This window comes from Zalophus californianus, chromosome 5 (assembly GCF_009762305.2).
Source record: "Zalophus californianus isolate mZalCal1 chromosome 5, mZalCal1.pri.v2, whole genome shotgun sequence".
Lineage (NCBI taxonomy): Eukaryota > Metazoa > Chordata > Mammalia > Carnivora > Otariidae > Zalophus > Zalophus californianus.
Window position 1 is genome coordinate 148,799,616 of NC_045599.1, and position 14,806 is coordinate 148,814,421.

Genomic DNA, 14,806 nt, shown 5'->3' on the forward strand with positions numbered 1-14,806 from the left:
AGACAATGATACCATCTGGAAGGATTCTCTAAAAATCCAACCTACAGATCTGATATTGATATGGAGGGAGGATTTCACTCATGGAGGTTGAAGAGTAACATGGTTTCTGCAAGTAACTAGCTGTCCATCCTTGTGAGAGTCACCACCTAACCCTCCAGCACAGCAGTTTTCCCAAATGTAAATTAAGAGGATGGGAGTCACTATCTCTGGGGCTCTTGGATTCTCGAGGTTCTATGACTCTGATATTGCATATTTCTTATTAAGAGTTTAAAAAATTTTGTTTATGATACATACTAAACTTGCTTGGTTATTGAAACAGTGGCTTAGTGGCTGGGTTTTTCTCCAAAATTTTATTTTTAAAAAGTACATCTTGGAGTAAAAATCAGGAATGACAAACTTTAGGCTTTTGTTCCTAGAACACAGTTTGAACACAATGTATCTTTTGAATGTGCTGGTAACATAGAGGGGGTCACAGGATTTGAATTGTCTCAAAACCTCCCTGCAGATTTGTAACCTGATAATCACATCCACACTCAGTGGAAACCTGTGTAGCAAGCCAGCTGGACTGCACAGAAGCTCGAAAACACACGTTCTGTACCATCAAAACAACAGTAGGCCACGGTACCTTCATAATAATGAAAATGTCAAATTGAGTATTTCATGGAAAAAATCAATAAGCATTTTAGTAGGTGTTTATAAAAGACACATGCTTTGAAAGTGTTTTGGAAATTTTAAGGAAAATTAAAGTCTTATCCTTCTAAAAAACGTCCAAATTTACAGTGTTTTTGTGCTCTGAACAGTGTCCCCTCCCTCCCAAAATTCACATCCACCTGGAACCTCAGAATGGGATCTCACTCGGAAATGAGGGCTTTGAAGATGTAGTAAGTGAAGTTACGATGACGCTGCACTGCATTATTTGGGCCCCAATCTAATGACTGCTGTCCTTCCAAAGAGAGAGGAGGACAATAGACCCACAGGGAAGGAGGTCAGTGAGAGCAGAGGCGGAGATGGATGCGTTTGTTACGGCAGCCCTGGGAGCGAATCCTGGTGTTGGAAGGGGCTTGGGAACAGAAACCGGGGAAGGTGACTCCACACACGGAAGTCCTGCTAGAACTGAGTGCTGTACGTATTTTATCCCGGTGAATTCTTACTATCACCCAGGAGGCAACTCTTGTCTCCATTTTAGCAAATTGAAGAACTGACTCCAGAGAAGTTAAAAGATGTGCCCATGAGCTGCTAAGTGGTAGATGAGGTTTGAAATCCCACCAAGAGAAAGCTCGCATTTTTCCGACTACTGCCATTAAGGGGAGCAGAAGCCTCAGCAGTATCTAAAGTGAAGGCCAGTGGAGGGAGGCACCTCAGCTTCAGTCATCAAGAAGGAAAAATAAGAGGACATGAGCAGTCACTCAAGGGAGGAGGTGGGGGACACATCATTCCAGGGGCGGGGGGTGCCTCACCACAGCAGTCCCGCCGGCCTCACCGGGGGATCTGAGGCTTGTTGCCTCAGACTTAGGATGGCAGGGGGACAGTGTGAAGGTCCCCCGAGTCCTGTTCTCTGTGAGAAAATCCCAGAACATTATTTCTGTGGGGATGGTCAGTCTGTGCGCAGTGGGCGCATGCAGAAAACAGAAGGGCGTGCTGACATGTTAACAGAGGTGCGCTAACATGTGCCTATCCCTGCCCTAGTGACCTGGTGCAACAGGGAGCACGAAGATGAATAAAAGTTCCTTTCAACTTTGTGGTGTGATACAGAGTATAAGTCACACACACATACACATACACACAAACACACACGACAGGTCTGACTATCACCCTCCCTATCATGCAGCAAATCACAGGGGCGTTGCTTCACCCTCCGATTTCAAATGGACTAGTTCTGTGACTCAATCACGTGTTTTCTGGGTTTACTGGAAATCACTGCCTGAGTGTCAAAATCATTCTGTGCATGGTCCTGAGCTGCCCTTTTTAATGCATGGCTCGCTTTATAAAATAGCCACACAAGGGTGCTTGGGTGGCTCAGATGGTTAAGCGTCTGCCTTCGGCTCAGGTCATGACCCCAGAGTCCTGGGATCGAGTCCCACATCGGGCGCCCTGCTCCTTGGGAGGCTGCTTCTCCCTCTGCCTCTCTCTTTCTCTCTGTCTCTCATGAATAAATGAATAAATTCTTTAAAAAAAAAAATAGCCACACAAGACTTTGCCGGTGGAATGCATATATAAACACTGAACAAATTTCCCATTTGTTTACCTATTGAAATCAGAATACTAGAAAACTGGGATTAAACACGATTATTTTTCCAAATTGCAAAACTTGGGCCTATTATTGACAAGGAAAGAGGGATTTATGGTCTTGGTGATGTTTAGTAGGTGGTAGCAAATCTGCTAAGGTAAGCCGTTCTTCCAACTCCTCAGACCCCCTTTGTTCCCATCTGTGTTTCATTTCTTGTGATTTCTGAATACCATGGATCAGGTTTCTGAATCTCTGCAGTTCCTGGCACCGAGCAGGATTAATTAACCCTGCTCACTCAACCTTACTGAAAACATTAACCGAAGCTGGACTGGGAAAATGGGAAAGCAAAGCATCCGTAGACGGATACAAGGCCAAGCCAGGCTCTCTTATCATAACCATAGCTTCCATTAAACATGTAAACTTTGTTCTTGATTTCCAGATGATCTCCTTATAAAACTGAGTAAAGCATAAGTGCTGATTTTGGAAAGTGGCTGTATTCACAACTTCTAAAATCAGTGAAAACCAGGTATGGGTCTCCTGAGGGGAAAGACTTGCCTTGAATGTTCAGGAGGAAAGCGTTAATAAAGCATCCTTTAAAATGGTGATTATGTCCCCAGCTTTGTCTGCTGATGGAGCAATTCTGAAATTTCAGCCACTTCCCTCACCACGTGTTCAACGTCTCCCCCTTCCCCCCAAACCAAGAGGCCCATAATGACCTTAATTATAGTACACTTAGGCTCCAAAGGGGGTGGGGGGAGAGCCAAGGAAACACCGCTTGGTTCCAGCTTACTGGTCAAAGCCAATTTCAAGTGATTTATTTTGTCTAAGGAATGGCAGTTCCATGCAACGAGTGAAGATCAAATAACTTCGTGTTTGTCAGGAAAAGGACACTTAGTCCCAGAAATCACATCTGGAACAGGAAGCCTGGCGAGCTCCTGGGAGCTTTGTCAGCCCCTGTTAGGCCCGCGTGAGGTCGGAGGCCTGGGAGCACGCGCCAAACTGGGGCAGGCACAGTCGGGGCTTACAGGAGCTCAGCTCCTCAATAAGTAACTCAAATCTAAAAATAGGGTTGGGGAGAGGAGTCTGGCTTTGGGGGCTTGGTTTTCCATTCTCCTTTTCCTCCGTACTATCTTTCAGGCATTTATTCATATAAATCTGCTGTTTTCCCCTACAAAGCATGCTTCCTCTGCGCTCTGATGAGCAACACTAGGTGGAAGGGGGCTCTGAGCGTGTCTCGTGGGATTCCCCTCACCCCGGGGTTGCACCTGGGTCTGGGGAGCGGTGCCCACAAGTCCGCCCCCCCCACACCCAACCCAGAGGGGCCGCAGAGGGATGAAATCCGATCCCAGTCATGGGCCGGCCTCTCCCTGTCCATCAGTGGGCGGAGCCGGCGCAGGGCCTGGGACGGGGGCCCCCGCAGACCGGCACCCCGAGGCGAGCTGGTGGTGTGAGCATCTGGGAGCTGGGTGCGGAGGCCGGTGAGGGGCTGCGGGGCTGCGACACACACTTGCCATGCTGTTCTCTGAGCCCTGGAGAGCAGAGCTTAAGTACCTGTGTGGCCTGGGGGCACTGAACCAGCTGAAGTTCCTGTTTCTCATCTACCTGGGACAGCAGATGATTCCTGGGTTAGTCCCTGCCAAAGACAGGCATTTTTCCCTTGCATTTGATGTCAGGCCTCGGTGCATGTAGCACCGCACTGGAAGGGAAGATTGAGCTACTACTGGTGAGATAAAAGGAAAGACTGGAATTCTCAGCTCAATCCAGAAAACGTATCTCAGTGAGGATTTCTGGTTAGAAAAGAACACTGAAGGACAGAGGTCCCTCTTCCCGGCACCCACAGCTCCTTAGATCACATGGCTTTTCCATTTATTTCTGTAAATGGTTACTCAACCAAATAATCACCAAAACGCAAATGACCATAACCACACCCCGCCAATGGTCACAGGCACCTTCCCACCAGTCCTATGTCTGTCTCCCAAACTGGAGCTTTGAGCTCCAGCGGGACAAGGGCGTGCAGGACTTGCACCGATTGTGGTGGTTCAATCCTAAATGCTTTTGTTGAATTAAAGCCACGGAGCCAGGAATAGAGACAGACTGCCTGTTGGTTGTACAAAATGGGAAGATGCTATCTGCTTAGAACACAAACCCTGATTGCTATCTGTGACAGGGTGCCAAGGTCAACAAAGAACAAAACTATCTAGCACAAAAATGTGTTATAAAATATAAAATCTGCTTAATTGCAACTTGTGCTCTTATTTATTTATATATTTATTTTATATATTTATATATTTATTAATTTATATATTTATTCCGGGGTGGGGGTAGAGAGAGAGAATCTCCAGCGGACTCCACACCCAGTGGGGAGTGGGGACTCTATCTCAGGACCCTGGGACCACCACCTGAGCCCAAATCAAGAGTCCCACGCTTAACCCACTGAGCCACCCAGGCTCATAACCCATATAGCCCGAGCATTTAACTGATAAATGATAAGCAGTGACTATTTTTTGATTCACCTCACACTCTTCCTCTCCATTAAATTCTCAGCCTTGGACTTTTAGTTCCTTGGCTGCTCCCAACACCCTGCTAAGCCTCTCCCCCAGGCCATCCCCACACCTTCCCTTTGAAAGCCAGCCTTCAGATCACTGGCTGTCCTCTCCCTAAGGCCTTCGGTTCTCAGACAATGACCTCCCAGCTCAATTTCTCTTGGGCCAGAGTCTTCAGATCAAATACAGGATTCCCAGTTAAATTTGAACTTTAGACACATCATTTCAGATACTTTTTTTTAAAAAAATAAACGTGTCTACACAACATTAGGGGAACAATCACACTAAAATAGTATTCATTTTATTTGGAAATTCAAATTAACTTGGATCCTGTATTTTTATTTGCTGAACCTGGCCACCCTACATTGCACCCCAATTCTAACAGTCTCTTTTGGCACTGGGGTCTTCAAGCCTTTGGTTTGACTTTTTATTGTCCCCACATTTCTATGTCCTCCTCCCAGGACTTGGATTCCATGGTACCTCCTTGTCGTTTCTTCCAGATTTACCTGGCAGAGCCCGACACTGGTTAAATCCAATTCTCCAATTCTCCAAATACTTTTTGCCTGCACCTGAAAAGCTTGATGTGGATTGAGAAAAATATGTTATGATGATGACTGCTGTTACATTTTAGTTTATGACCATAAATTGTAAATAGATCCTTAGCGCTGCCTGGACGTCACACTGTATTCTTTGAGACCTGTTTTCACACTCCCAGAGAAACTGGTTCAGACCTGTGTTTCTTTTTTTTTTTAAAGATTTTATTTACTTATTCGACAGAGAGAGAGAGAGTACAAGCAGGGAGGAGTAGCAGAGGGAGAGAGAGAAGCAGGCTCCCCACTGAGCAGGGAGCCTGACGCGGGGCTCGATCCCAGGACCCTGAGATCATGACCTGAGTCAAAGGCAGACACTTAACCATTTGAGCCGCCCAGGTGCCCCCAGACCTGTGTTTCTTAAACCTCAACACCAACTTCTCTGCTTACTCTCAGCTGATAGTTCTGTTTCTTATCTCCCTGAGAAGACAGAAAAAAGGAGAGCCCTCCATCCCCCATCACCATCAGGCCAAACTTCCTGCAAGGAGCAGGTGTTCGTCTTTCCCTCCTGCTTCTCTGTGGCCATCCTCCACTTGCATGCTGGATCCAATCCATCTCTGCCGACTCTAGATCCCTGTCTTTCCTATTATCTGCTTTTCTTCCTCTTTGTGAAGTGTTTCTATCTTTAACAGATCACTGTATCTGATTATACTCAGAAGCCTAGAAAAAGAGCAATACGTGTAGCTACATCAAACACACTTTTGGGTTTTAAATCATTTAATGCAAATTGATCCGTGTGTGTGTGTGTGTGTGTGTGTGTGTGTGTGTGTGTGTGTGTAGCTACAGTAGGAGGAAAGTGCACATCTCAGGCTTGACTATGGTGTATCACCCCATGCCCACCATGGGGCTTCTGTGGAGGACAGGGCATTATGGAGGGTGGGCAAGAACGGAAAGAAGAAAACAAACTAGCTAGTCTATGTCATGAGAAAGGAAGCCTGGGTTCAATCTTTATGAACCCAGAATTGCAATACTAAGCACAACCTTAGATCTTCCTCTCAAGAGTAGTAAATTTGGCAGAAATGTGCACATATAGGAAGATCTAAAGAACACCAAAGGCGATTGTAGTGCCTCAAAAGAAACATAATTTTGAACTCCGGCTATCATCCAGACAATAGAGATGTCTGTACTATTTAAAACAATGTATAGGGGTATCGGGATGAAGCTTCATAGGAAGGTTTGAAAGGGTGGTACTTCTTGGCATTGTATACAAAGATACCATTTTGAAATTTCTGGAATGATTATGTGCCACCGAATCTCTCTACTTGAATCTCAGGAGAACAAACTTTCCTCTTGTGTTGATGCCAGGTTTTTAAATGCACTCGAATATTAAACAAAGAGCATCTTGTTTTGCCAAATTTATTACAAATGATTGCACTGGCTATTAAAATTTTCATAATGTTTCCAAGTGTGGAAACTCACTTATCACAGCTCACTCGCCACAGTGTGCAAAACAGCTAGCCAAGTTATGTAGGTGAGGGCTGCCTTTACTCAACTAGCCCATATTCGAAGCCCATCAATTTAGTGTTTTGATAGTAGTAAGAATTACCACCACTTGTATTCCATATAAGACTGAGCAGCAAGACTGGTAATATTATCAACCCTAGCAGGATATGGAAACTGGCCAACTGTTTATGCTAAGCGAGCAGGAAATGGCAAAAACAATTTTCTGTGTGACAAGCAAATATGGGTTGGATTGTTGTCTAAGACACGAAAGATTTTGATTCTTCAAAGCCTTGGGCTGTCCTGCCAGGCATCTGATCATCTTACATCAGACTTTAAAATGGGTCAAAGAACACACACTCAGCTAATGATGGAATGCTACAAGAAGTTTTGTTCGTCTTTCACAAAAATTGAGAAGAGTTAAATTCCAAAGCTCTGTATACAGAGAATGGTCCAGGATTTGAGGTGGGACACACATGTTCTGTGTAAGGCAGGTCAGTTGGATCTTTGGATTGTGATGTTGGAAGCTGAGTAAAACTCTGGAGCCATTTTTGGCTAACTCTGTGGCCCCCTAGATTTGGAGCTGGAAGGAAGTGTTCATCTCTGTGCTGTGAGACTTCCCAAGGAGCTTCCGCAAGCCTCCACTTCCTCATCTTAAAATGGGAATTCTTACAGTGCCTGCCATGCACCATTTTCACGAGGATTAAAGGAAAACATGCTCGGAAGGCTCTTGGCACAGAGCCTGAACCAGAGCACATTTTCAATAAGTGTTTGCCTTATCCTTATTATTTACCATTGTTGTTATGTTATCGCTGCAGTTGTCTCTTCAATTCAGCAAACATTTATTGAAAGTCAGCTCTCTATCACTGAGCAGGTTATCCTTTGTTTTGCTAGCACCTGTGATACCAGTCTACTTAACTTTTTCCTTGAGTTCTCGCCATTAATCCAAGCCCTCAGGATAGGCAGGACATACTAAGTTCACTGCCACGATCTCTGAACATTTCCTTCACTTCTGTCCTTACCAACTCTCAACTCTGGAGATTCCAAACCCAAAAGGCAATCATCAGTGCTCGAAAACTATGAATTGTTTAAAACTGAGAACAGTGGAACATTAAAAGAGCTCTCTTACTCAGTAACCAGCCAAAAGAGCTCTCTTACTCAGTAACCAGCCATCGAAGTTCAATAATGTTATAGGTATATAATAAGAAATGGGAAAAGAAAGGTCTTAAAAGCCCAAATGCATGTTTGGATTGATAACAGCTGTGAGGAATTGTCATGTTTTTTGTCGGGCACATGCGGTTACCCTAGCGTATTTGAAAGGAAAAGGGTGGTGACTGTCCCCCCTCCCCTGCCCTTGCTCAGGCTCTATCTGAAATGTGTCTTTACTGATCCAAGCTACAATATTCCCTGGTACAGTATTTGTCCCTCTTTATATTCGGTATGGCTTCCAGAAAGAGTCTACGACGTAATCCTCTCTGTACATGCAAGCAAGGGTACTGGGGATATGGGAGCTGCTCATTTCATGCTTAGTTCCATACTGGTGTTTCTTTGGTGGAAGAGCTCTATGAAGAACATCAGACAAATACCAACTGAAGAACGTTCTACAAAATACCTGACCAGGGCAGTCAGGGTCATCCAATGAGGGCAAGTCTGAGAAACGGTCACGACTGAGAGGAGCCTAAGCAGACATGATGACTCTTTGTAATGTGGGGTCCTGGATGAATAAAGTATGGACTTTAGTTAATAAAAATGCTTCAGTATCGGCTCATTGTGGCAAGTGTCCATCTCTTAGGTAAGATGTTAATACTAGAGGAAATGAGGTGTAGGATGTAGGAGAACTCTCACTACCCTCATAATTCTCCTGTAGATCCAAAGTTCTTCTGAAATAAAAAGTTTATTTTTAAAAAAGCTATGTGACTAAATGAAAACAAGTGGATTAGCTAATGGAATTAAAGGAAACCATGTTCGAGAAAATTTATGATCTCAAGCAACCAGTACAGCTTTAATGTGAGGGATTCCCATGAGTTACAATGACATCTGTGGTCTGGGGTACTTACTGGAAAGAGTGAGTCTGTTTTCAGGGTTGTATATCTCTTTGAATCTCCTTGCATTTGGTTGTTAAACTGTAGTTTAACTACTAATAATAACTACTTCCCCATAATAACAACTACTTCACAGGTTGTCTGTGAGGATTTAATTCAACGTTGGTGAACCTCCACACAGTGTCTGACACATAGTAACTAGTTAGTAAAAGCTCCTTTCTTATTCCCTTTAACTTTCTTTTCAGTACAGGATTAGTCACGCTCTCTCTTTTCTTTAGACTTTAAGTACTTGATCAGCTGTTAAAATAGTTTTGGCCATGCCACGCGTGGTTGCCCCATAAGAGAGAAATTCTCTAATGTTCAATTTTTAATCATCTGTGAATAGTCTGCACACAAAACTAGAAGCTTTAAAAATAAAACAAAATAAAAATGTAAAAGAACATGTTTTCGATGTTGCCTTTGTTCTGTGTTTTGGAGGGAAAAAATATCAGGTAGAACTTGAAGGCACTATATGTTTAAGAAAAGAAGATACTGTCTAGAAATGAGTTAGTCTAGCTGCATGGACAAATTTTTTCTGAAGTAGAAAAAATAAGTGGAGAAAGGAGAGAAAGAAGCCTATTCTTCTGATCCATGGCTCTCTCTTAATGGACCTAGGTGATTTGAATGGAGGTGTACACATTCACTCAAGCAAATAACTTTTAAGAACTCACTCCATGTAACTTTTCATACTGACGCTGGAGATGGAGGGAAGTGTATTCTCAGCTATAGTATTACTCACAGTCCGCTTGAATAGATTCCATGGGTTAATACTTGACACCTAGCCAGGATCAGAGGTCAAGAGAATGTTCCTGAGTATGCCATTCTGCTGAGTTCTGAAGGCTGTCTACATAAAAGTGAGCATATGGAGGTGGCTGCAGGCCTAAGCTAAAAGTCCATGACCCACATGGCCACAGCTGCACACTTCCATAGAGATGGAAGTGTAGGCTATAAAAGGACAGCTGGTCGATGAGGCAAAAGAGCGAGGCAGTAGCCAGGTCCTCTGCTTAGACTTGCTCAGCTCAGGAGTTCAGATCAGAGGTGAGTGATCCATCCAGCCTTCCATCATAGATAGAACTCTGGGACTGCAGGCTGGAGTATAGACTGAAGTGAGCTCAGATTGGAAGCAGTGTTCAGGCAAGAAGTGATGAGAAATTAAATAAGGGAGTAGCCAAAAGAATGAAAAGCAAGCCAGGTGAATTGGCATTGATGAGTTAGTGACCAAATGAATGTGGAACCTAAAGTCTTGACTAACTCCCAGGTTTCTAGTTCAGGTCACTGAGACCATTATAGTGGATTCATCAACAGAAGGAACAGAGGAGGAGGAACCGGTGTGGAGAGGAAGATGGAACCGATGGGGAGGAAGAGATTGATCGCTTCAAACAGGAAAATGCTGAGCTTGAGAAACCTATGGGCTGTGTAAGATACAACAGAACCTATCAAGAAGAGGGGCGCCTGGGTGGCTCAGTTGGTTAAGCGACTGCCTTCGGCTCAGGTCATGATCCTGGAGTCCCGGGATCGAGTCCCACATCGGGCTCCCTGCTCAGCAGGGAGTCTGCTTCTCCCTCTGACCCTCCCCCCTCTTGTGCTCTCTCTCTCTCTCTCTCTCTCTCATTCTTCTCTCAAATAAATAAATAAAATCTTAAAAAAAAGAACACATCAAGAAGAAAGTAATTCTCAACAAGAAAAAGGTAATGATAGTAAGCAACCCCATTGCGAATGAAGGAAAAATATCATGACAAGTGCTGATAGTGACAAACTCATTTATTACGGAATTTTACCTTAAATTAAATGAAATTAATTTCAATCCAATACTGGCCTTTTTTAAAAAGATTTATTTATTTATTTTTGAGAGAGTGAGAATGAGAGAGAGAGAGAGAGAGAGAGCACATGAGAGGGGGGAGGGCCAGAGGGAGAAGCAGGTTCCTCGCTGAGCAGGAAGCCTGATGCAGGACTCGATCCCGGGACTCCAGGATCATGACCTGAGCCGAAGGCAGTCGCTCAACCAACTGAGCCACCCAGGCGCCCACCAATCCAATACTGGCCTTAAGAATGATCACAAGGTAGATAGAGAAAGTATTGTTTATGAAAAGGGTGAGAAACAGAAGCATATGGGATCACCAGGGTCCAGGTGATACTTGCAGTCTGGGTAGGATTCAGTTTGCTCACAGAAAGCACATCGGATTAATGGAAAACCCATTATTCTGTAGCTTGGGCCTGACACATTGCCATGCCTCTGAAAATGCACAGAACTGGTCTTCTGAATTTCTTCCTAACCAGAGAGTAAAGCTCTGATGCAGAAATCAGATTGAGAAGATGAGCAGAAGTGTTCTGCTGATGCTCTCCACCGTGCAATGCAGTTGAGCGACTGGGTTTCTTAGGGGCCCACGGGCATTGATGACAAGCCCGAGCAACAGGTCATATGCCTTGTTTTCAGGAAATACAAAACTAACAATATATCAATAAAATAAAATGCTGTGTTAAACCAACTCTTGGATAACTTCATAAATATATTTTGGAAAGTCGTGTTTATTTCTCCGTAGCTAACATGTATGACAGTTCATTTGTATCTATTAGGATTCGTTTTGACTGTGGGTGACACAAATCCAGTGGCTTATTCAAGGTCGGCTTATTTATTTCTAGTGTAAAAGAACCGAGAGGGAAGCACTGTGGGGCTGGTACTAGCACTGTGGTTGTCAGGACCCCAGACCGTGTCTGGGGCATGGCCCCACTGTCCTCCACATGTGGCTCTGGCATTCCAGCCATCTCACACGCATCCCAGTCAGCGAGAAGGAGGCCGAGGGACCCGCCTGAACTTGAACTTGGGCAGGACATTCCCCTCCCACCCACTATTCAGAACCTAGCTGCCAGGGAAAGGAAGAAATGCAGTTTTTCTTCTAAATAGCCAGGGACCCAGATAAAAATTAAGGGTTTTACGACCAGGGAGGAATGGGGAGAATGAGTACGAGGGGCGATGATAAATCTCGACCACATATGCCCCTTAAAATTAGGATGGTCAGATTTGAGCAAGTATTGATTTATATATACATATACATACATATATATATGTATATATATATATAAACTTACACTAACCAAATCTTATATACTCTGCCTCTATGTTATACCAGGTACTTTTAAAGGCGATATAAGGAAACAGCAGTGAACAAAACAGAAAAAAAAAAAAATCGCTGTCCTCACAGAGCTTAAATTCTAACAAGAGATAGCTGTTTTACCCTCAGGATCAGGCAAACATTTTTTAAGATTTTGTTTATTCATTTATTTATTACAGAGAGAGCGTGCATGAGCAGGGTGAGGGGCAGAAGGAGAGGGAGAAGCAGGCTTCTCGCTGAGCAGCAAACCCGATGCGGGGCTCGATCCTAGGACCCTGGGATCGTGACCCAAGCCGTAGGCAGACGCTTAATGAATGAGCCACCCAGGTGCTCCAGTCAGGCCAACATTTCACCAGAACTGGGACAAAGGGTGAAGGAGATACGCCTTTCTGTGACTGAACTAAGGAGTAGAAGCACTGTGCTTTGGCTTAGCCAGGGCTGATCAGAATATCTTGTTCTCTGACACAGGCAGAAGAATAATATTGTTCAGAATTTATATAAAGATGACCCTCTCTAACCTCAGCATTGAATACCTTCAAATTCTATAACTATTAAACTTTGAGCAACCAAACCAAGAGATGGCAAAATTAAGAATCTCCCTTGTGTCCTCCTCTACCATGATTCTCGAGGTGGCCTGTACCATTGTTCTGTTTGTTTCTTGGTCTTGTGTGCCACGAAGCTATACAGAGTGGGGATGGCACCTTTGGGCTTTCTGTGTAACTTGGGGTCATCATTCGGTGCTGCTTACGGGCTCCTGATGCCTTGGGCATGATATAACGCTGTCCCAGTCTGGAAAGAAAAGGGAGGAGTCAAGCCTCAAATAAAATTTCAAAAGCCCATCTGCTTCTCTTATGTTTATCACTAATTATAAGTCCATGAATGATCCATTGGTCAATCTAAGAACTCATGATAGGCAATGTGGTATAAGAGAAACTTTGGTTTGCCACTTTGGCTGGGTGTTTGTGAGTCTAATAAAACAAGAAAAATAATATTGCCTATCTCCAAATGCTATTTTTTTCCAAATGCCGTTTGAAAGTGAATAAGATTACATATATACACACACCTTCTAATCTGTAAAACATTAATAAAAATATCATGAGTACATTAATATTATTGTTGAAATGTGAATTCCTCAGGCAAGATTATTAGGCGGACTAAGATATTTTATAATTAGTATGCATTTTGACTTATACTATCTTTTAGGAAATAAATCATTCAAAAAATTTTTATCTGTAGTCGGTGTTTAGATAAGCTTAGCTGACCTTTTCCCCAATTTTGACAATTAGCTGGTGAAACGCGATATGCCCCGCGAGGAGAATACAGGGCGTACCTTACTGCCATGATAAGACAAACAGCAAACCCAATCCCAAACAGCAAGCCGTGGAGGCAATTAAACTTTGTAGAAGGTGTCAGTCCCATGTTCGACCAAGCAGACATAACAATCTCTGTAACAAGCAGTATTTTGATTCGGCATGAATCCTTTTATTTTTACCAGTGAAAGAGCTGAATTTGTTTTCGCTGGATACATTTCATCTTTCTTCAGAGCACAGTTTATTTTTTTTAATTGGGTTTTCCAAAATCATCAGTTTGGGCCGTCCTTTAGCTTTTTTGGAGTGTTCTAGTAGCTCTGAGAGCTAAGCTAGGAAAGATTTTGTTCGAGATGTGTTGTATTTTTACAGACACAGCTGGCTCTTGCCACCCCCTGAAGGGTGGAATGAGGAAAGGGGTTGGAAGTTTGGTGGATGGGCAGTAGATAGACATTCCAGGGGAGAATGGCCAGGAGAAAAAGACAACCTCTAACAACACAGAGTTGTTCTCACCTAGAGAGACAGTGATTCTGGTCTGCTTTTGTAAGGCATAGTGTTGGCTTTTGTTGGTAGCTTCTTTGATGTTTTCTTTTAAAAGGGTGAGACCATGCTCTCATAAGACACGGATGAAACGTTCTGTTCATCTAACCATGTGATACTGATTTCTTCTCCAAGAAAAATTAAAGATTGGGTTGGGGAAGATGACTTAAGAAAATTTTTCCCTGGTGATGGTGACACCAAGAGATAGAGACCTAGAGACCCCCAGAATAACCCCCGGAAGATGGAAGTTTGTATGCCATGGAGAAAGAATCGAGAAATATCTGCCCTGAAAAGGTACTGCATGTATGCTTTACTGACTCTCCTTCATTTAAGATTCCAGGATCCCACGAAAAGTGTCCCCCGGGGGTGGGGTAGGGGCACAGAACACAGAAATTGGGAGATAGGAATCGGGCACTGGGACATCCTGCAGATGCCCCACAAGAGAACTCTGGAAGGGTTGTTCCTCCAAACCCAGGACTGGGATCCCTCTAAAGGTGTTCTGTTCCCACAGGCACCCCAGCCACTCAGGAGAACCTCCTGGGGGCTCCAGGATCCACCCTCCCAAGGAAGTTCTACTGGAACAGCCCCTCAGACTCCCCCAAATTGGGGTCCCACCTCTCAGGGCTCCAAAAATACCCTGGCTGGACATGGAAGAAGAGTCCCCATTGGTGAGTTTGTCCCTGGAGCACAACTCAGGGGAGCGGAGTCCCCCCCACCAACTACGTATACAGATTTCCTCACTGGGTGGAGTTGATTCTACCTTTGTTAGATCATAATGTTCTGAAGTTTAAGAGCTCACGGAGCAGGATGCATTGTTATCAAGGAAGGAAATGGTGCCCACAGATAAATTAATTTAAAAGGAATTATCCTTACTATTGGATGCGCTGGAAGAAGGCAATGAGAAGTGGGTGGGTAGGAGATTAGAGGGACTTGAGCATTAAATAAAGCTCCCTCGACTGAATACTTTT

The 14,806-nt window shown here is 43.9% G+C and overlaps 1 long non-coding RNA gene across 1 annotated transcript; it reads right to left on the bottom strand.

Annotated features, from left to right (window-relative positions):
- Nucleotides 1-12,281: 12,281 nt before the first annotated feature.
- On the bottom strand, nucleotides 12,282-14,551 carry LOC113929972. The gene is made up of 3 exons (XR_003522373.1): nucleotides 14,454-14,551; nucleotides 13,812-13,963; nucleotides 12,282-12,780 (listed from the first exon to the last, which is right to left on the bottom strand). It is a non-coding gene; the product is annotated as an uncharacterized LOC113929972 (long non-coding RNA).
- Between the last annotated feature and the right edge of the window lie 255 nt (nucleotides 14,552-14,806).